The sequence below is a fragment of the Dromaius novaehollandiae genome, chromosome 23 (genome assembly GCF_036370855.1).
Source record: "Dromaius novaehollandiae isolate bDroNov1 chromosome 23, bDroNov1.hap1, whole genome shotgun sequence".
Classification (NCBI taxonomy): Eukaryota; Metazoa; Chordata; class Aves; order Casuariiformes; family Dromaiidae; genus Dromaius; species Dromaius novaehollandiae.
Genome location: NC_088120.1, coordinates 4908925 through 4931357, shown reverse-complemented (window position 1 = coordinate 4931357; position 22433 = coordinate 4908925). Strand labels below are relative to the sequence as shown.

Genomic DNA, 22433 nt, shown 5'->3' with positions numbered 1-22433 from the left:
GTTCGAATGAAGCTGCTCTGTGGTTGACTGGAGACAGGCCAGACTGGTGTTTTGGTAACAGGTTTCCAATCATTAATTCTCCTGAAAAGCGGCATTCTGTTTACAGAGTGAAACAACAACTCTGTTGATGTTCACCCCGAAAAGCCTGGCCTGTTAGGTTCCTTGTTTGGCTGCCAGCGTAATTCTTTCCATCATAGGGACCTCACATCATCGTTATTTCATTGTTAGATGACTTTTTTGGCTCAACCCTGGCTTTATAGTCTGGAGTCAGATAGGAACATAGGCTTGGCAAGAGTTTTTTTGAGTAGTGAATTTTTATCATGAGTTTGGAGGGCTCTGATGCAGGTTTGCTGGGATCGCTGTACCAGCTGTATTGGTGCTGCTTTACAGCAGAAAGAGACGGTTTTAGCATATATACCATGTAGTGGCAATATATGCTTATCAAGCATATACTGATAAGCTGAGCAAAATAAGTGACCCTATGTATAATAGTGCTTCTAATTGCTATAGAAGAAGCATGAAAACTATTTTGCTGAATACAGGCATACATTTTAAGTGTAAATGCAGCTTGGGATGAGAGGTTACTCTTCTGCTTTCTTCTAAAAATCCCAAACCTGCCTCTTCACAGCTGCCTGGACTCAAACCCCAGGGTTATCTTGTTCTGTCCTCTGAGCTCATCTCGGGCCTGGGCTCCATACATCCTCCCCCCCCCCCCCCCCCCCAGCCTGGAACTGGGATCCCGCTTGGGAGCCAGGAAAAACACGACCGACATCCTTTCGCCATCACCACGTGGACCAGGAACAGGCTCTGCGGATCTCGCCTGGCCGGTCGTGTTGTCTGCCTGCAGCCGCGCGAGGGAACAGTCTGTCTCCTCCTTTTCGGAGAAGGCATCAGGCCTGCAGTTTGTTACGGGCAGTCATTAATTAAGAAAAGAAGAGGAAGACGACGATGGGGTGCGGGGGCGGGGATGAGTCCGTCGGAGAGGACGGCGCTGCGCTGGCACCGGGAGCGGGTGCGCGGCGCGGGTCGGCCCGGGCTCCCGGTGCGGCCGCGGAGGCGGCGGGGCCGAGCGCGGTGGAGCAGCCCCGCTCCGCGGGCGCCGGGCCGGGCCGAGCCGCGCCCGCCCGCGCTGGACGTGAGCTCAGAGTTTCCCTTCGCTGGAAACCCCGGCCGGGAGCGTGGGCAGTGCTGCCGGTCCCTCCGGGGGCGGGGGGGGGGGGGGATGCGCACGGGTCCCCTCCGGCTTGGCAGCCCCCCTCGACGGAGCGGCCAGAGCCGTACGCGTCCTCCTCTTCCCCCCCCCGCAACGGCAGCCCCTGCCCACCCCAGCGCCCGGGCAAGGCTGCGCCGGGGGAAGCGCTGCCTGCGCCGTGCAGCCGCTTTCGGGTCCCGCCCCTCGGCTTTCCCGGCGGGGCGCTGCCCCCGGGGAGCGGAGCTCCCGCCCCGGCCGGCGCCCGGGGCAGCGGGCGGCTCGGGGGAGGCTGCCGCGGGCAGCGCCGGCGGGGGGGCGCCTGTGTCAGCGCGGGGGGGGCCGGGAGCGATGAGGAGGGGAGCGAGGAGGAGGAGGAGGCTGTGGGGGAGGAAGGCGGCGAGGGAGCCGGCGGGGAGGGAGAGCCGCGCTGGCAGCGCCGCGCCGGCAGCCCGCTGCGTCCGTCGGGCTCGGGGCTCCCCGCCGGGCCGGCCGCCCCCCCCCCCCCCGCCCCGGCGAGCAGCCCCCGCTCCGCTCCGCCCCGCCGGGCTCGGCCGCGGCCGCTTCGGCGCAGCCCCGGGGAGCCGCGGAGAGGAGCCGCCTCCCCGCCCGCTTCCCGGGGGCAGCCGCGCTCCGCGCCCTCCGCCGGCGCCGGCTGCTGCAGGCAAGGAGCCGCCTCCGCGCTGCGGAGCCCGGGGGCGAGCGGGAGAGCGAGCGGGACGGGTCCCTCCGGCGCCTGCGGTCGCGCCCGGGTGGGTCTGAGCCCCGCGCGGGCGGCGGAGCTGCTGGGCGCGGGCAGAGGGCTGCCCGGGGCCGCGGCTCGCCGCGCGTTGTGCGATGCCCCGGAGCCAGCCGGGGGCTGAAGGATTCCCTTGTCTGCGCCGAAAGCCACAGCAGCTGCTTGACAACAGGAAACAATGTGTAGTGAATGGAAAAAGGGGGTGGCGCTGCCTGCACAACTTCCCTTTACATCACTGCCCAAATAAGGAGCTTTAAACTAACCTTTTCTATTGCAGCCCGGGCAGAAGATCCCCCTGGAGTCCCAGGGTCCCTACCTCTCACCGGGCAGAGTCATGGGAGAGCCGCGGCTGCAGTGCGGGGGGCATGTGCAGGTAACAAATCTGATCGCTTCATTCCAGGCACTCAGCGCTTTGGGGCGGGGGGGGGGCAGTTGGTTTTCTTTTTTTTTCCTTCTTGTCTCAGCTGTGGTCAGCGCTGGAAGGGGCGGCTGGGCGACGCGCAGCAGATCAGGCGTAAGTGAATTAAGAGCACTTGTAGCACTCGGGCATGTCTCCCCGATGAGGTCACTGTAATGAGTAACCAGGAGTTACTGGATGTCGGACTACTGTATACTGTAAACACCAAGGGCTTGTTGCTCTTGATCCTCCGCCAGCCAGCCCGGGTGCCTGCGCTGGCAAATAAATAAACTGCAGTTCGAGTCTTAATTGGCGGGCACCTCTAATTAACGTCCTTGGAGCGGGGGACTTTCACTCCTTGCACCATGTGGCACGGGTGCTTGGGGAGCTGTCTGTCTGGGGCGGATTTCCTCCTTATCATTTGTACAGGAAAGCAAGTGGGGAGTGGAAGGGTTGTTCTTGGCCGACACGTGACTCTAGCGAGACTCTGTGCTAGTAAATTCATGAGTGAGCTCCTATCGAGTTGACTTTTCCAACTTCGAGTCAAAAATATCTGCTAGACTAGTGCAGGAAGGTGAGTAGGGAAAATCTGCTAGATACAGAGAAGGAGGGCCTGTACTTGGGGCCGACCCTTTGGGCATTTTATCCTTTTAAGCATTTTGCTGCTGATTAGCACCTGCACATCAGCATAAAATGAGGCAGCGTTAAAATGCATTAAGTCTCCGTAAATGAGCGCTAACAATTTAAGCTTCTTAATCCTTCTCGATGGAAATTAATAACGCTTTTGATGCACCCAAAGGTGTGATCAGAAATGCAGCCACGCGCGGAGCTGCTCTATGCAAATGTGTGGATTGTTATTCCGGAAAAGGTGCCGTGCATTTTTTTTTTTCTCGTTCTTTAGCTAATTGGCCAGCCATCGTGAAAGCGCCTGGCACTTTTACCCGGTTACACTCCGGTGAGTGGAAATGGCTGGGGCAGCTGACACAGTGATTTATGGTGTGAGCAATACAATCCAAACCCTGCGCTGCTGCTAGAGGATAACCTGTAGCTTATAGGCTTTTAGTTTCCCTGTGTCAGAAGATTATTAGTGTCAGCGTGCAGGGACACTTTTAACCTTCAGTGTCTGGAAAGCAAGCGGTTGGAAGTCCTGATAGCCCCTTCTTCATCTGTCTTCTCTCTCTTGTATTACTAGGCTGCAGAAATCCCCCTAGTACGTGAAGCAGAGGAGAGCTGTCCATGCTTGTTGGGGACTGTCATGTTTTTCTCAGGATTTCGGGAACCTTTTTATTTATTTATTTTTTGATTCTCGTAGAAAAATGTGCACAGTGTTGTCAGAGTGCCTGTTTCCAGTAAGAATAGGTGGGATTTGTGTGAGGTGGCGCATCTTAGTTCTCATTTGGCTCACAGGTTTCAACAGACTCCAAAGCTCATTACCATGATCCTTGTTGCCCCCATCCCCTTCTTCCCCCACTGACGGTCTTAGCAGACAGGTCCAACTGAGAGGGTCCTGGAAATCCGTTTTCTTTCACCCCTAGAGAAGTATCCTTTAGCAAATGATAGAGAAATACTGGAGTAGGAGGTGTGGGGTAATATGTGCTGTCCTGTCTTCCTTCTGTGAAGAAAGGCCTTCTGTCTCCAAGGCTTCTCATTCCAATGGAAAAAAAAACCCACAGCAGTCGTTACTGAGAAAAGGAAAAAGAAAACCCCACCCCAGAATTAATAGAGAACTTCTGTAAACTGTGCATCAAAGACAAACTTTCAGAAACTACTAATTGATGACCGCGTTGCCACCAAGCTGCTTGTTCTGTGCTTCATGTCATCTGGGACATGTTCAGCATGTCCAGAGGTGCATCCCTTGGGAAGTGTTTGCCTTTGAGGAACCCTCCCTCCTCTTCGGAGGGAGCTATTGCAGTGGAAAGGGAGGGGATGTGTTCTTACTCGCTATGACTGATCATTTTAATCCTAAACCGCAAAGGGTGTTTCTAATTTCTCTGTGCGAGGCATAAGCCATTTCGGAAAGATTTGTACGTCCCAGTGCGGCTTCTATACTGTGCTCTCAGTCTTTTAACAAGGGAGTCTCACAAGGTTTCCTTTCCTTCTGCCCCGGTGAGTGGCCGCTCCAGGTGCACGTGTGGCAGCAGAAGCCGAGCGGGGTCCGCAGACGCTGCTCGTTTGTTTTCCCATCTGAGCGAAAGCATGTTTGCGCAACCCTGGCCGAAGAGGGAGCGGAACCGTGGGGCAAGCAAACTCGGAAATATTTAGAGTTTGTGCTTGAAAAATATACAGAGGCTGTCCATAGAATAGCACAGTGTTCAGCTCATGCGAGCGTGATCGGATGTGGGGGACCGCTGAGGGGATCCAGAGGGGTAAGTCCTTTGAGAAAAGGCCCCGAAAATAACGTTTATTCTGAAGCTGAAAACAAAAGTGCTGTTGAGAAGCCTTTCCTGAGCCCCGGGGATAAGGCATCACTGGCCGGGGTGGTTTCGCAGTAATTGGAGAGAGAAGGGAAGTGTATCCAGGCTTGGGAAATCACCGCAGCCGTCCTGCCGATTGGGTGGCAGGTCATTAGCGAGGGGCTCCTGGGAACTCCCCGCAGTACGTCACTGGCCAATTCCCCTGGCCGCGCCGGGTAGCTCCTTTTGCGTTAGAATAGCTGGATTTCCTCTGGTTTCCTCCGTCTCCCCTGATCGTCCAGGTTCCTGCTGACTGTGCTCAGAGGAGCTCTGCCGTCATAACTTCTGGCCACATTTGGCTGCACGTGTTGAATGCAAAAAGTGTTTCAGCAGACTCGCCATTTCTAAATCGTTTTAAAGCGTTTAGTTTCTTGGCAAGGGGTTCAAACTCCAAAGAAAAATAAAAACCCCTCTGGAAAGGAAAGCAATTTATTTAAAATATACATTCAACACCATTGTCTCTGACTTTAAAAAGACTGCTTGTTAGTAGATCTTTATAGCTCTGCTGGGATCAGCAGCCAGTAGGGCCGGTTCGGATGCTGGGGAACTGTTTATTCTGCTTTCCGTTCTGCCCATTACACTTGCCGAATTCTTCCCACCTTTTGCTTGTTAATCTGGGGCTGTCAGAGTGACTGATTTCTCACTTGTGCTCCCTCTCCTGGGCTCTGCCGAGACCACCTTGTACGAGGACAGTTGTCATTAGTGCTCCCGCTGCTGCACAACATGAATTCGAGAAACCGGCTTTCCGAGGCCAGCTCTGCGCGGTCGGCTGGGATCTCGGTCTCTGTAATCGGTGCAGTAATCAGAATAGGGGTTTTTGTCCTGCCCTGCTCTAATTACATGCCTGCATAAGGTGAACCTTTTAATGAGCATCAAAGGAAGCTTTGTGTGTCAGGGAGGGCCCGTGTTAAAGGGACTAGGGGATTATTCAGTCATTCAAAAAACACTTGGTAAATGTGCAATAAATCTTCCTTTTCCTCTACCTTGCCTCATTTTCTTTGAAAAGCCCTGAACCAGGCACAGACCCTGCTCCCCAGTAAATCCAGGCCGTGAGTAGTCCGAGCCATAGGCTTTCGCTTGCTGCCCACTGCTCTGAGCTTTCTTAGGCGGTGAGCAAGGATTGCACGTGCAGCAGGGTAAGGGTGAGGAAATGCGCTGTGCGGAGCAGAGAAGTCCCTGAGCGTTTACTACATGCAAATCTCCTAGGAAGCCTTTTCCCTAGGAGGAAGAGTAATAACTAATCCATTTAAATACTTTTTTTTTTTTTTTTTGGTAACACCTTTTTTCGGTGGCACAAAAGTTTTGATTTGGGGGTGTTTTCCTTCTGGGAACTCCTCATTGACTTTGAAGCAGGGATAAGTAGGAGGAAGGCATGAGTGAGCTCAAATTTTCCTACGCCACCAAAATGGACTTGCTGTGAGTTGGGGCTGTTGGTTTGTCGCTGCCTTGAGCCCTGTGCAGTGTCTCGCGCTGGCACAAAGTGCTCGTGGAGCAACACTGTTGGAGCGAGCGAGTGGGGAGTTGTGATCAGGCTGACCAGCCACTTGGACTTTGGAGGGTCCCCTGTTCGTTAAGCCATTAGTTGGGTTTTGCAGCGCTGAGGGGCTTTGGGGTTTCAGTTATTTTGCCCTGCTTTATTATTAGACCTGCAGATTTTAGGATCCTGGAAGGTAAGGTGTGTCAAAAATTGGCTAGATCCAACTAAATTGGATGTTGGGTTTCAGTTTCTGCAATACTATTCCTCTCGGATGCATCGAGGCCTGGAGGTGCGTGCTGAGCCCTCTTGTTTGGTGGTACAATTTAGAAGGGAAATCTCAGTAGAATCCAATAAAATTGAACCTGGCCCTTTTCCCAGCAAACCTGGTTTTAAGTGTAGTAGTTCCCTGAAGTCTTTATTGCCATGCTCCTATGTCCAAATTGAAATCCAGCTACTGTGTTGCTTAGATGGTCTCTGCTGAAGGGTAGTTCACTATTTTGTGGAACTTAAAAAGAACGAAATCGGCACAGCTTTTAATTATATAACCACCTACTCTTATTTTTCATAGGAATTACTAGTAGATTTTAAGTCTCAGACATACCTGGACTGGCCTTCTTCAACTTGGGGCGCAGGATTAGTCTCCTGGTAGACCAGTCTGGAGGTAATGCCATGATGGGTCTGTGAGCCAGCAGAGATGACGGGACCCAAGCGGTGTTGCATTACAAGCTGGTTGCGTTCCTGACTCAGAGTAGGGTCTGGTCTCGTGGTGAAAGGCTAGTAAGCCAAGTGCGTGATTGGACACGTGCTCCCCAAATGTAATATAGTAAGGTGTGCAAGCTGTGGCTTTAATGCTTCAGAAGTCTCGGTGACTCTGCTAGAAATGATGATGTGCAGTCTGCAGTCATTTGATCTGGCGGAGGTGAATGAGGGGTTGTTGTTTAGGTAGTGGCGTACAAGGTTCGCAGAACAAGTTGTGAAACATGAAGAGCTCCTACGAGCTTTCTAGGGAGTTAGGAGTGAAACACCTTGGGCCCCTGACCTCCAGCTGGTGTCTCCTGCCCCAAACTGCTGGGAATTGCCCAGAAAAGGGTGTCTGATAGAAAACCTTTCCCCATTCCCTTCTTTTCAGGTTGGTGTCCTGAGCAGCGAGGACCCCAAGGGAAGCAGCAACCAACCCAAGGCCAAAGCAGCAGATTTGTCACTAAATGGAATGTGTTTCAGAGTTTTCCATGAGGCATCACTGACTCTTTAAATAGCTGCCCACGGGTTTCATTCGTTTCCTCCTGCCCTTTATACGGTTTTCTTGGTTTTGTTTCCTTCTGGGGAGATCTACTAATGTAAATTAAAAATATAGGCAAACTGAAGATGGGGCTAAAATGAGGTCACTAGGAATAAAAAAAAAAAAGTTTCATAAAGTTCACAAGTTTCAGCACTGGGATGACACGCATCACCTATAAAATAAGAGCAGCTGCAGACTGCTTTGCTAGGTTAACTAGTACTCGGTAGCAGGTTGGTGGTTTGCAGTTTCCACCCTCTCTGCCACAGGGGTGTAAATCTGATAAACTCCCTTGGAGTCACGAGAGCTGCGCCGAGTTGCATCAGCTGCGGATCTGACACTTGGGAAGCAGCAATTTAAGTGTGATTAGCTGGCTTGGCACGATGAAGGAGGGAGATGTAATTCCTGTTCCTTAAGGGGATGCAGGCTCCGTGAGAACAAGGGTTGCATGGTGCTTCTCGGGTGGATTTTCCTTAGAAGGGCTGTTCATAGCAGTTATTCGCTGCACAATTGGAAATAGCTAAGGAATTTCTTTAGTCAAGTTTGAGGAAGCCTCTTGGCATCCCCGCTTGAGTAACGGTCTGAACTCTGAGATTTCTGTTGTGGAGGAAGTCAGGGCTGGTAGGAGCAGGATAAAGTATTCTTTTTTGTATATATTTGAACAGAACAAAAATGAGTTGGGTCTTGGCACATTTTAAAGAGGAAAATAAAGTTTGGGTTGTGTTTAAAATAAGAATGGCTTAATTTTTAAGATGCAATGTGTTTGACTTCAGAACAAAATAGTGCAATAAAAGGTCAGACTAGAACCAAGTATAAAAATAGAGTTGTAGATATCTACAGAAGAATGTGAAGCTCTTCTGTGTTGGAAGGGAAGTCAAGCTGGGTGTTTAATTACCTCCCACAAACCTGCTTGTAGTGCTCAGGTATTTCCTTCGTGACTTTCTCAGACTAAAATTAACAAAAACTGAAGAGAACCCACTCTTCCTCACCATTTCACCACTCTGTTTACGTGAGAAAATTGGCCAGGACACAACAGTGTGACCACTGTATTTTGGAATAAGTGTACATTTCTTTTGGAACCGAGAATCTCTGCTGGAAGTTATTCTGCAAGAATTTAGAAGTGTTTCTGGCCAATATTCTTTTGTGGAAAAGTGCGTGCCTCAGTTCCCACTTCTGTAAAATGGGGTTAAAAATATTCTCCCACCCTCCCAGGAGCATTGCCACACTCCTGCCGCAGCAGTTTGTAAAACACCACAGAGTTTTTTCCACCGGTGTGAAAAATGCTAAATAAAAGTAAAATGATACTATTTTTAATAATATTTTAAGTGTTTCATGCTACAGTGAATGGCTACAAATAGCTATGGAAACATATCATGGTAAAGATTCATAGCTGCAGTTTGCGGGTGCTCTAGACTGAGGAAGCTATTGCTCTTTAGCACTGATGGCCTGCCAGCCGCCCAGAAGACTGCAGAAAGGGGTAAAAGAGATCCAGGAATGGCCCGAGATCTCCCTCGCACCTTGTGGGTGGACCCTTCAGTAGCACAGCCTCGATCTTCACGTTTGGTATCAGTGACTCGCTGTCTAAGGAGTTTACTGGCATGGTTTGTATCCCTGCCAAGGCAATCCTTTTTAATTCGAGGAGCGTTTATTAAAACTGCATTCTTGCTGCTTTTAGAAACCTCTCTTAAATGGCGCCGTTTGCATTCAGAAACTGTAAAGCACGCAAGGCTAAAACCGTGACTGCCAAACCGAAGCATTTTTCTTAACCCTAAGGCAGTGCTGTGCTGCTTTCTTTTGCTGAAGAAAAGCCTGCAGTGTTAGTTTTATTATGCAGGTCTTAGGCCTTTAAAGAAGTTAAGGGAAAGTCCCAGATGAGGTGCTGGTTGCCTTATAGTCTCCGTGGAATATAATTTCTTTTTGATTCTGCCTGTAATTCGGTGCCGTAGATGTGGTCCGCTGCCTTCATGGTTTGATCTGTCGTCCACCTGTGGGGATTTGCTGCAAAGTTAGAAAATACTTTGCGTTCATATTTGCATTAATCATAATTGAGAATTATTCAGAAGATGGGAGATGTTACGCCAAAATGTTCAGCCAGCAATTAAATTTTTCTAAGTAAATGGGTGTAAAAGCAGAAATGAAGGCAATCAAGTATATCAATATAACAAAAAGCCTCGGATCCCAATTCTTCTCTACTGGGGCTAAGTCATCCCTGGCAGTCAGTCACGTATCTGGCCTTCCCCGGGAGGTTCTGGTTGTGGATGAGGACAAAAAGGTAGCACAAAAAGTCATGTGGAGGATGAAAAGGTATCACAGAAAACCCAGCTGGACATTGCTATTGTTTTTGCAAACCCAGTTCAGCGATCTTTAGTTAATTGGAGTGGTAGCTTCCTAAGTGAATAGTAAGTTTGGCAGATACCTTAGTAATTTATAGTGTGAATTAAGGTGACAAATGCAGTCCTTCTTGGCATGGACAAGTATGTTCCCCCCAGGTCAAACAAGGCTCTTGGCTGGTAAAGACACTCAGCCCACAGCTCTGAAATGACCCGGGGATGGAGAGCTCAACAGGAGAAAGCGTATGCAACCAGCGTGGGGACGGGGCAGGAACTGGTCTTTGGTTAGCGAGCAAAAAGATTAAAAAATAATAGTAATAAAAAAAGTTGGTTAATTTTGTTCCTTTCCTGAGAGAAATAAGCCAATAAAGGATTTAAGGCTGGGGAGGGCACTTTTTGCTGAAACTAGTTTTGTAAAGGTGTTCGCTGAGAACAGTCTCTCTCCTTCAGTGAATAAATGAGGGAAGTCAGAGGTACCGTGTCGGTACAGCTGCAGGCAGCGATGGAGACGTCTGTGCCTGCAGCCTCCGTCTGACTGTGCTCGGAGGGCAGCACTGCTTGCAGCCGGAGCGGGAAGGCGAGCGTGCGCGTCCTGGGAACGCTCGCTCCGCTTCATCCGAGGCCAGGCTGGAAACTGCGCCTGTGCATGCTTTAGAAGTCAAATAGTTGAATGAATTTGAGCGCTGAAGGGGGATAGGTCAGAGAACCGTCTGGTGCTCCTCTTTCCTGCGTGTGCCCCAGTGCTGTGTCAGAAGTGAAAAAGCCTTTCGCGGTGCGGGAAACTCCATCCTGAGTGGTCCTTTTGTCCCGCCTTGCTATGAAAAATATCCCGAGTATCGCGCTTGGGAAGTTGCTTTGGGAATACGGTCACGGGTTATGTCGCTGTTCCAGGGTACGTCACTGCACGTGTGCATGCAGGGGATATCTGCGTGCGTGCTGTCGCTCAGCTACGCACTGGAAAAGCGATTTTCTGCCTCGGTTTGCAGCGGCGTTTTGTGGCTGCGTTGGCCGGAGCGGACACCGTGTACCTGGGCTCTTCCGGCCCCACGAGGAATCGCTGCTGGCGCTGCGGGGCCCGTGTGCGCTCGATGGGCGAGGGTGTGTGTATGTGTGCGAGCGAGTGCAGGGGATGTTTTCCATTTAACAGTGTTATTTCTGGCACTGCTGCTTTTTCTGTAATCACTGTGGAAACTGTTATGCTTGGGGGTTCATCAAGGAAACACTGTAAGTTCTTCTAGGGAGAAATATATTAAGCAAGTGGCTGTGATACTGGTTTCATGAGGGCTCATTTCAATTGGGAACAGTGTTTTCAGGAGATTTTTATTGGCTGCGTTTCTAATGGAGTTAAGAAACGGCTTAAGTGAAATGGCAGCGAAGAGCACCCAGCATGCTGGAAAAGGGCAGTTTGGTCTTTGGACACTCTGGTGCTGCATGGTATGGTGGTGTTTCAGAAAAACAGTTATTAATAGTTAAAAGACAGATTTTCTTTTGAAGAGCGGGGTAAAAAAAAAAAGCCTGAAGTAAGTATTTCTGAAGTCGATAGTATCTGCTCACAAAACAGTGATGGTTTGGGCCCTATCTTAGAGAAAAATTAGGAGATAAAGGTGGAGGTGATTTAGCTGGATAGTTTTTAAAATTGTCATTATTATTATTTAGATCTATTAACAGGTGTCTTACTCCACCATGTCCACAAACGGCTCTATTATAGTAGACCAATGTGGCTTCACCTTGCGGCTGAAGCTGGATTTGGGGCGCCTAGGTGCCATGGTAGCCCGATCCAGGAATATTTCCTGTATGCACCTGCACAGTGGAAGGGCTGAGGGCAGGATGAGACCATGGACCAGCTGTTCCATCCAGGCTGGGGTCTGTGCCAGCGTCAAGGAGCTGACGCCAGCCCCGCGCCTGCCCTCGTGCTCACGCTGTGCTCTGGTGCTCCGTGCTGTGCACGCACACAAATTTCCTCGCCGCCCCTCCGTGTGCTGCGAGCACGCTGGGCGCGTGTGCTGCAGGCAGGATTTGGGGACAAAAATAGCAGTAAATAGCCGCGAGGAGAGGCTCGGCATGCAGCCGGAGCGTGCGCTTCCACGGGCCGGCCCATGCAATCCAGCCCCAAGCCTGTGCAATTCCCACGGCCACCGGCAAGGAGGCGGGTGTTCATCCTGCTGCTTCCGCTGGCTCCCAGCTCCCTCGCTGTCAGCACTGGGCCATCCCTTCTTCAAAACTCATTTTATAGGCACGACACAAAGCAGAGAGGTCCTGAGCACCTGCTCGAGGCTGCAAAGCGCTGGCACTTTTCACAAGCATGAGCTATTAACCCCCTCACTAAACTATAGTCTGTTACATTTCCCATTTTTCTCTTTAGATGTATAAATGAGCCTACTATTTCTCCCCTGTTCATTCTCCAAGGACTGGGTGGTTGTTACCTGTTGTCAAGCAGCTGCTCTGACCCAGTCTAGGGATCGGTTTGTACTACTTCTGTCATTAAGAGCACCGGAAGGATCTGGCATGCTGGATCACATCAAAAGTTCGCCTAGTTCAGACGCCTGACTCTGAACAGGAACAACAGGAGGATGCAGCAAGCCTTGCGATACACTGACTGTGGGAGAAACTTCTTCCCAGTCGAGGTATTCGCGTTCGTTATCATTAACCACGTATTTATGATCTGGATGATACTGTCGCGTACTAGAAACTGCACATACAGAACATCTGGATGTGTGATTGCAACTTCAGGGAGCTTGCGATCAAAGGCAAAAATCAAAAGAAGAGAGCACATAGATAAGGGGAAGAGAAAGGGTTACAGTGACTGGGTGATGAGGTGGGTTTGTTAGCTCTCATATGTGTGGTATATTTTACTTGTGGTACTTAAGAGTGCTCTTTCTTCACCGGCATCTGTGGAAAGGCTGATACCGGAAAGAGGAAAGGAGGTTTTGTCTGCGCTATACATATTTGATGTTTAGCGAGTATGCATTTTAATAATTACCTTAATAAGTTACTCAAACTCGCCTCTCACTTTATTTCTGGATCTCTGGAGGCATTCTGTTTGCTTAACACTCTTAAAGCCTTCATAGCATTCAACAAATGATTTATCTCTATTGATTTATATGGCACCCAGTACAAGCTTCATGGCAGCGGTGTACAAAAATTACGGTTCTTGCAGGACCACTTCACCCACCATTGAAGCAGACACTCTTCTGATTAACAGCAGAGAGGAGAGCAAGATGGACAGATTCATACAATTTGATGACCTCAGCGATTAATTATTTATTGAGCTTTTAATTTTGCATCTATCATTCCAGCTCTGTCTCCCCTGACTTCCCAGAGTAGTTGTCTGGGGGGGTAAAGCATCAACAGATACCTTTAGAAACAGGAGATTTGCAGCTTTGTATCGAAGGCAGGTCAGCTGTGTTGTGTATTAACCCCTGAAACTCCAGCTGCAGCTCCGTGACGCCAGAGAGCTTCTAAGCATTTGCTTTGCCCCTGGGTATTTCAAGTTTTCAAAGCCTCTTAGTTTTGAGCCCAGAGTTCTGGGTGTCCCCCAGTACTGTGAGCTATAGGGCAGATAATGGTGTTAATCCTTCCCTGCCCTGGAGTTGGTGTGTGTACGAGTCTCTGTTTTCTCTCCTTCCTCAGGGCTGTGGAGAGAGAAGGGTTGCCACTGTTGTTCTTAGCAGCCCCGTAACACTTGCAGCTCAGCCCGAAAACTCTGCTCTCGTTGGGCCTGATGCTTCAGGGCTTCCAGCGGATGTCTGCAGGTACCAGGAAGGCAGTTTTTCTAAATGCATAAGCAGCTGAGTATGTTTTGGTTTGGTTTGTCTTTTTCACCCTTTTTTTGAAAGGTCAAGGATGGCCAGAACTGTGAGAAGGACACTGAGGTTTAAGATAATGTGGTGCTATCAAGCATCCACTCTTGTGGAAGTGACTGTTTTCTTCCTTGGCTCTGGTGTTTTGCTCATAAATTCGGAATTGCTGTATCTGTGATCCAAAAGGAGATGTCTTATGAGGTATTCGGGGGTTTTCTTCTTCCATTGTAGCCAAGGACATTTATGCTCCTCTGGACTTCTGCACCCTTGATCTTTTCCAGAGCCTCAAGGTTAGGCTGCTTGAGCTCTGGGGCTTACACATCGAAAGAGCTGCCTGGTCTCCTGAAACACTGTCACGCTCGCAGGTACTGGCTTTTATAGAGGTCACCAGGGAAATGTGCAGGAAATGAGAAGAGGTGATGTAGTGCTCCGTTCCAGCCCCCAGCTCCCTGCAGCTACGCAAGAGCCTTCAGCGTCGTGCCCAGTGGAGTGCACAGAGCAGCAGTCTGGGACCGAGGAGGCCGATCTCTCTTCTTCATCCGCTGAGCATTCATCAACCCTAATCATTAAGGATTCTCTCATTAATTCATCAGATAGTCCCACTAGGTAATTGGGAGGAAAGGTTAGGATTGTTCCTAAAAGGGTCTGTGATGTGAGAAATGAAAGTGTGAATAAGGCGCTTTCTGCAGTAAAAAAAATTTCTTTCCTCCGTGGCTGGACAAGAGGAGTGTTGAAATCTGGTTCTCATATGCTCCATTCCTGAAAGGATCCTGCATTACATCACGATGAAACCAAGTAGAAAAGTAAGATCCATAAGCTGAACTCTTCCCACAGGTGACTTCAGGCTGGCTTAGATCAGGCCTGTTTCTATCAATGCCAGGATCAACACTTTGGGGCTCCCACACAGGGAAGAAATGTCAAATTAACCAAACCTCTTACCACATGCTTTCTTTTCCCCTTTCAGAGTCGCAGGTTTTTATTGATGATCTGGGCTCATTTACTCCGAAGATCCACTCTGCTCTTTAGTTCATTTGGTACTGTGGAGGGAACTGATGGGAATCGCCACAATAAAATTTTAATTAAATGCCAAGCAGTAATTTGCAGTGAATAAAATGTGGTACCTGCAGTATGCTGTTGACATCTGTTCACAGACCCAGAGGGCCATTAGTGACTTTCAGAAGCCGGAGAAAAACACAGGTCCACTTACCTTGTTTTTTATTCTTTCAGTCTGTGGCAGAGAGACCTATTATGTTGAATATTTTATAGCGGTACACTGTTGCCATCCTTCCTGTGAGTCATTTTTCCACAAGAAGCCCATGCTCACTATGTTATTTAACCCCTTTAGAGTGTTTTAAGGGTGACTGTAAATCTCTGGCAGGACTGGTCTTTTATATGCTGTGTTCGTGCCACTGCATTACTGCACAATTCCAGGAAGCAAAAGCTTCTTTAGTATTCAGCCATCTGCGCGCTTGGGGGAAGGTCCGCAGGAGTCCAGAGAGTGGCACAGACGTCCCAAACACCTGTAGGTCCAGGCCCAGCTTTTACGTTGCGAGAAGCTGCTTTCCATGGAGGTTTTGCCCACGTGCGCGAGTCCACTGGAAGATGGTAAAGTCTGCCTGCATCCTAAAAAAGAGCATTTCCAACCCGGTAGTATGAGGAGTTTTGCCCAGCCTCGTCAGAGATGTTTCAAAGGATGGAATGACTCTTGGTGGAGAGTTTTCGTAATGTTTGTTGATCTCTTTCTCTTCATTTGCTTTGCCCCGTTCCATGAAGTTGTACGTGCCTATGCGTGTACCTTTGAACTTTCATTTTTGAGCTTCTTGCAGACAGTTGTGTCCCCTAAAACCCTCCTCAGTGGCTGTTGTGTATGATATATTTAGCTCTTTTAAGGTTTTTTTTTTTTAAAAAAAAAAAAGACTCACTTTTTTGGGTGTGTGTGTGGGGGATTCCTCACTTTCTCTACGTTTCTGACATTAAGGAACCTGGGACTAACTCCAATTTTATGTTGTTATACTGATTTTTCAGCAGAGCTCCTGCTGTGCAGCCTCATAGGTTTGAGGCCAAAAATACATGCAAGTTTCATTTAAATAACTGTAGTGGAAACTTTCTATGGAAAGAAGATACCCAAAAAAGCCCCTGAAAGAACAAAGTAATTGCCTTACAGAATGACTTCCTTTTGCTGCATTGTTTTCCGTTTGCATCAGCCGTTTGTCTCCTTTGGGCTGTGCAATTGTGGTTCTTTGGTGTGTCATCCAGCAAGAGTACAGCAGAATTTCTGTGCACAGAACAGAATTGCTACTTTTTCTCTGTTATAAGGCAAAAAAACCCCCCCAACTGCGCTCTGTACAAATTGGGTCTGTGACATGAATGGAATTTTAAAATTACAATTAGTCCTGAAAGCTTTGCTCAAGGGTTATACTTTTGTGTAGTCCTTCAGAGTCCTTCAGATAAAGCATGGGAGTGTTAGCACAGAAGTTGCTAATACGTGATATATGGGAACTTCTTGACCAACGAGATGAAAATATTGTAGCATTTCAGCATCTACAATGCAGAGATGCATTTTTGTTTCAAATACTTTTTTCCAGACTGTTGACCACGTTGTGGCAAACGCAGCTCATCTTGTTACGTGGTGCTTTATCAAGCTGTTAATGCTTGAAAACCCCAACAAGGTTCTGGTTTCTCTTCTGGACCTTAGCGTGATTGTGTTGACTTTCCCAGTGAACTGCAGAACATGTGATCTCTCCCAGCATTACTCATGTGGCGGGGAGTTTAACGTTAGATTTCTTGCCTTCCTGCTTTGGTGGAGCCTGGATATTCATATTTTGCAGGCTGGAAAGTGAAACATTCACTTGGGACTGTTGGGAAGATTAAGCAAAGTTTTTTAGCTTAATGAGCCACCTTGCTTTTTACTTGAAATAGCTCCTGATATGATGCTTTCTGCTCCAAAATGGAGTCTAGTGTTCTGCAGCAAGATTCTGTTTTCTGCTTAACACTGTTTTCTATCACTGGTGATGCTCTGAGTCTCACAAAATATTAGTTCAATCCCAGTTCATAGCCCCACTCCATTCCTCTAGTTCAGCAGAATATTTTTACTCTGCAAAAGTGTCAATAAGTTAAAATGCCTAAAACTTTCCATGCCTGTGATTGTGTTTGCTTCTGTTTGTCCTTAATTATTTCTGAAGGCAATGGTCATCCTTTGTTATGTCTTGAAAAAATTCTAAAATACCATATTGAAGTAAAATAAAACCAACAAGCACCAGAAACGTGCCACATGAATAATTTGTTGTTGTCGTTGATATGCTGTTGATATGGTTGTGTGAAAGATGAATGAACAGCTATAGAAAATGCCATAGACACTATGTCATGCTTGACAGCAGATGATTTTTTCTGAGAACATTGTATTTTAAATGTGTATACAAACCTCGGGAAGCGGGGGGCCTGCTGATTTCCCAAGGGTCTTCAAGTAAAGACATAACTGTGTTTGTGATAACATAGCAAATAGCCGCAGTATCTAGACTGGGAGGGAGTTTTATGGATTTCTGCCAGGCCGGAAAGGCTGGAGCTGTCTGTGTGAGGAGGCACTGCTTGTCCCCTACAGGGAGATGACTAACGGGGCTGCATCCCACCCTTTCATACCACCTTTTCATTGGAAACGCTTGAGTTGAACTTGCAGTGGCCTGCTGAGCAAATTCCCAGAAGATGAGAAAGACAAGACCTTCTGGTCTTCTTCGTCATACAAAAAACTTCCAGGAAGTTTGTAGTTTAATTCATAGTGAGCACTCTTCTGAGAATACGGAGATTGATTAATATTTGAAGGGAAATCCTTTATATTCAAAGCAGAATGCAGATGAATTTTCTTCTTGGCTATTTATTGCTAATTTCAGAGCTCCATAGTCTGCTGGACTTGTTTTTTTCCTTTTTATACTTGTTTGTGGCTTGCAATATCTTTTGCTGAAAATGCATCTCCGTCACCTCAGACTGCAGCTTCAGGCTTTTGCATGGCTTCTTGCCTCCCTTTTAGGAACAGGAAAAATAAATGGTGATGATGGATTTATAATAGGTGCATGGAAAACAAAGAACCAACTTGGGGAGATCGTCTGAGTTCCCCAAAGCAAGGTTTTTTTGCAAGTGACAAACTGGTTTACCTCGACAGCTCCAAGTCCCCATGGGTTAAGGGTGTAGGTACAACCTGGCAGTGTGACCAGTCATTCGTTATATGGAGTTTACTTTAATTCTATATGAGATGACAAGAAAGTCTTGGTTTGACATGATCTTAATCTTGATATTGATGTTAATTAATCCTGATTCATTGTTATACGAGTATGAAGCCAGGCAGGAAATGAGCAAAAAGCATTACTGGGGGAAAAAAAATCTCTGATTTCACACTACAGGGTGTGGGGAGGGGAAGCTTTGAAGACGCTCTGCTCTTACTGCAGTATAATATATTAACATTTTTGGTTTTGGCTCATGAAGTACTCTTTTCCCCTCACCCTTAGAAGCATCGGATGTAATTAAATTCAGAAGCAATGGCCCTTTCCAGCTCTTTCCTGTCAGCAGGGTGAAATAGCATATAAATGGTGGATTTTTTTTTCCCTTGTAAGTTCTTCGTAGGTGAATAGTCTCTACAGAAAATCAGTTACTTAATGCTACGTTACCTCCTGAGTACCTTGCATTGCTAGTATTTATTTTCTGCTGCTGAATCAAGACCCTGCATGCTTTCAGTTTCTCATTCAGCTGGCTGCATCTTGACCCAAGTCTGTTTGGGATGCAGCACTGACGAGGGGGAAGACAGGAAGAAATCCTGTCAACACCAGTGCAGTAATTCACTTTTTTCTCAGAATGCAGAGTTACATGGTATGTTGTCACCCTTCGCAGAGCCATTGCAAAGGAGACCTGCCAGACATCTCCATGCCAGACTATTTTTTGTGATTTACAAAGTTTTTTGCATTCCAAAATAGGGATTTTTTTTTCATCTAAAGGGTTTTCCAAGCTTTTATTCAATAAGAAAGAAAAAGAAGCGAGTGTCTTCTGGTTGGTGTCTAAAGGCACCTGGCAAGGGGATAGCTGGAGCTGCCTGGCATTCCTGACAGTGCCACCGTCTTCTAGAAATGAGTAGTGAAAAGCTACAAGAGCCCAGACCCTCCTCTGGCTTAGCAAGGACACTTTGGCTGGGATATGAATTTTTAATTTGTGTTCAAACTGCTTTCACAGTGTCATTGCCTAGAGATAGAAAGCATGCAGCCTTGTTAGAGAGGGTGATAACAGCTACTTTATCTCAAGTGCCTGGACTGCTGCTATTTTTTTTCCTTTTTTCTTTTTAATCTGATATTCTTTGTTGAAAACCCAGATGGGGCAGATGCCTCCCAGTTAAGACTGATGTAGCTTATCAGTAGAAGTCTGTCTGCTATTTCAAAGGATGCTCCCGAAGTAAATTGGGATAAAGGCTGGAGCTTCAGCCTGTCTAAGATGGTGTGAAAGGAAATCCGTTTAAATGTTTATGCATCAGCAAGGTCAGATTTTATTCCCATGGCATTTCAGTGGTTCTTGGTGATTAAAGATGTTTGGAGAAGCCTCGGTGGTAGAGGAGTGATGTGACAGCAATGGGGGTGTGCTCTTCCAAGGCCAGCACAGTTCTCAGCTAGCATCAGTGTGTGTTTCCGAAATGCTCCGTCTCTTGATTTTTTACTTCCCTTTATAAATGAAAATTCACTTCTGTTACAAGCATCTGTAAGCACTGAATTTTACTTGCTTATCTACAGAGAGGTAGAGCCCAGAGTAAAAAATGGCAGTGAGGGCTTGAGGAGGCTGTAAGGTAGCAGCAGCTGAAGTGAGCCCCTTTTGTCTCTTGAAATCATTTGGTGAAGATCTTTTCACAGACTTGAGGCTCACAGAGGGAAGTTTTGTGGTTTAGTGGGAAGGCTGGACCAAACTGGCCCCCAGCCACTTGAAGGAAGTTGCGAGACCCTTTACCAGACTAGGTGAGGTGCCCTGTTACAGCCGCTGCTCAGGCTGTCAACAACAAGCCAGCTTGAGAGTGTATTATTATAAATTTATTTTTATACTCAATGAAAATTGCTAAAAATATTTGTACTCACTCATCAGCCATCCAACTTCCTGCATTCTCTGTGACTGCAGAAAAGCTTCTGCCATTCAGCCCCATCGTTATTCAGTGCAGGTTACTTTTAATGAGAAATTAGTGCTCTGATCATTTATGTTGCAATCTTTCACCTGCGAAAGAATATTTTGCATGCCGTGTGGGAAGGCGGATTTGTTTAAAAATAAAACTGGTTTGATATCCTGTTATGTACTGCTGCAAGCCGGGCATTCACAAATATTCAAGTGAGACCTATATTTTCATATTTCTGTAGGTAGAAACGTTGTTCTGAGATTGCACCACTGGACAGAACTCCCCTTTTAGTATGTGGCAGATGCCCTGTACGGTATGGGCACATGGCTTGGTGTCTTCAGATCTGTTTCTTCTTTGTAATATTAGCATAATACTACTTATCTGCCCTGTCTGGTTTGTGCAGGTAGACAGAAGTTTGGGAAGATGGGTTGTCTGTGTGAAACACATCATGGATGAGGCCATGACCTCAATGGAGGCGCTGTGATAATACAGCTGATTAATAATAGTTGAGATGCGTAGGTACTTCTCAAGCTTCTCAAGTTGATTCTGCCGGGTGGTCATTGGTAGTGGGCTGGTTTATCTTTTGAAATGAAGAACATAAAGACTTAAGGTAGTCTGAGATCCTCCAAGCCCTTTCCTGATGGTTGGTAGTCTAACTTTTCTGAAGCAAGCGATACAGAGCCCACAGCTGTCCTTGAATTTCTATTTCAGTTCTTCCCTTACAGTCAGAAAATTTTTCCTGGTGTCTAACTTATGTCCCCCTTAGTGGAATTTAAGGCCATGACTACTCATGCTATTCTTGACAGGCCAAGAAGATGGCTTGTTCCTTTCTGTTGTGGTCCTCTTTGTGTTTGAATGCTGTTATGATGCCTCCTTTCAGTCTTTTCTCACTGTCTGTTCTTTCTGGACCTGTGATCATTCTTGCTGTTCTTCTGGGGACTTTCTCTACGTCTTTATTGAATGCGGTGTCCAATATCAGGACTTTAGTAGTGATACATAAGGAGAAAGTTCCATTTCTGAGTCTGATGAGCAACACTCCTCTTTATGTGTCGTACTGTGATGTTTGGTTTTATTGAAGCAACATGACTCCTGTTTGTGATCCATTGCAATCCTGAGAATCTTTTCCTAAAAAAGACCCCATCACCTCACAGGTTTTTTCCTTTGTGGCTGTGCATTGATTATTGATTCATACATTAGTACTGTTCACCTGTCATTCCTGAATTGTCTTTGTCTTTTTCTTTTTCCAGACCATTTCTACAATTTATCAAGATCATTTTGAATCCTAATCCTGGCCTCTGAAGTACTTGCCACCTGTCCCAGCCTGGTATCAGCAGCAATTTTAGTAAGCATATTATGTTTCATCATTCAAATCAATCACGAAAATACTGAAAAGAAATGTGACTCCCTGCAATGATCAGATTGTGCCGAAAGCAAGAGATTTTATTAGTCCTATCGAAGTTTTGTAATCAGAAATATGGTTATTTACCATGGTGTTGTCTAACCAGCCAGTGGAAATACAGATTACGTGCAGGACCTGGAATTTGAAAGAACAGAAGCTATGTGTTGTTAGAAAACCAGCAAGTAGACCTTTCCTTTGTTACAATTTTCTTTTTTCTTCCCTTTCGATAGAAAACTCACCATCCATTTACACCTCATAGCTGCCCTTTTGTTCAGCAGATATTTGATGGTTCAGGAACCTCAGTATTTGGGGCTGAGGCTGAGAGAGAAAGAAACCAAACCCAATTTGTTTCATGACTTAGAAACTGAAAAGGTGGTTGTGAGTGAGGGTGGGAATGGGTTTGACTGGGTGAGGGTTTGCAGCAGTTACCTGTCGAAGTAGAAGGCCTATGTCCTTTGCTTGGATTTTTGCCCTTTGGCTCAGACAGTGTCTTTAAATGTCAGTGGAATATCACATATGGTCATTTTGGTGGAGATGGCGAAGGGGGTAATACGCCAAGATTTATGTGTTTCCGTGGGGTCTGTTAAATGAAGCTTTATGGACCAAACATATTTATAACGCAAAGGGGCAGAGCCAGGTACTGCCCGCAGAGACCAAAAATATAGTTCATAGCCACTGTTTATGTCCCTATAACGGTCAGTGTTTAACAAATAAGAAATAAAAACAAAAATGGTGGAGGGATCCCAAAGGTAATCAGTTGCAAATGAACTCAAACAAGAACTCGTTTCTTGTTTCTCTGTCCAGAAGAGCATAAAGCAGGGTTTTGTTGTTAGCTGCACCTAAACGTATATGCGTTTGTCAGAATAGCTCTTGGCTTCAAACTTCATCCCCTCTATGGCATTGGCTCTTTCTGGAAATTTCATTGTAAGCAGGAAAAATAATTCGTACCTGCCTTTCAGCTCAGCCTTTGTAGACGCGATGATGAATTAGGATTTCCAGCTCCCTGTGTCATAGGGTCAGTAATACTATTCACGTACTAAAAAGAGGGAAACTGAGGCACAGAGAAGGCCAGTGCTTGCAGATGCTCATAGGGTGAGCCCAGACAAGACACACTGGCTGCTACTCCCCTGTCCTGTGATCTCTGTGTCTTTCTCAAAGTTACAAGAACTTGAGGAGCAATGAAGTTCTGTGAACAAAGACATGTAATTTGTTGTTTTTCAAGGACTCTAGCTACATAACACTGATT

At 47.0% G+C, this 22433-nt stretch overlaps 1 protein-coding gene across 7 annotated transcripts in view; it reads left to right on the top strand.

Moving 5' to 3' along the window:
- HIVEP3 (HIVEP zinc finger 3) overlaps window positions 1–22433 on the top strand; it is a 282773-nt gene that overhangs the window by 159608 nt on the left and 100732 nt on the right. For 5 of the 7 annotated variants that reach the window (XR_010392644.1, XM_064524924.1, XM_064524925.1 and 2 more), the window contains 2 exons: window positions 2206–2301; window positions 21036–21130. The gene's annotated coding sequence lies outside the window, so the exon portion shown is untranslated. The remainder of the gene's footprint in view (window positions 1–2205; window positions 2302–21035; window positions 21131–22433) is intronic. The other 2 variants (XM_064524926.1, XM_064524927.1) reach the window with 2 other exon arrangements.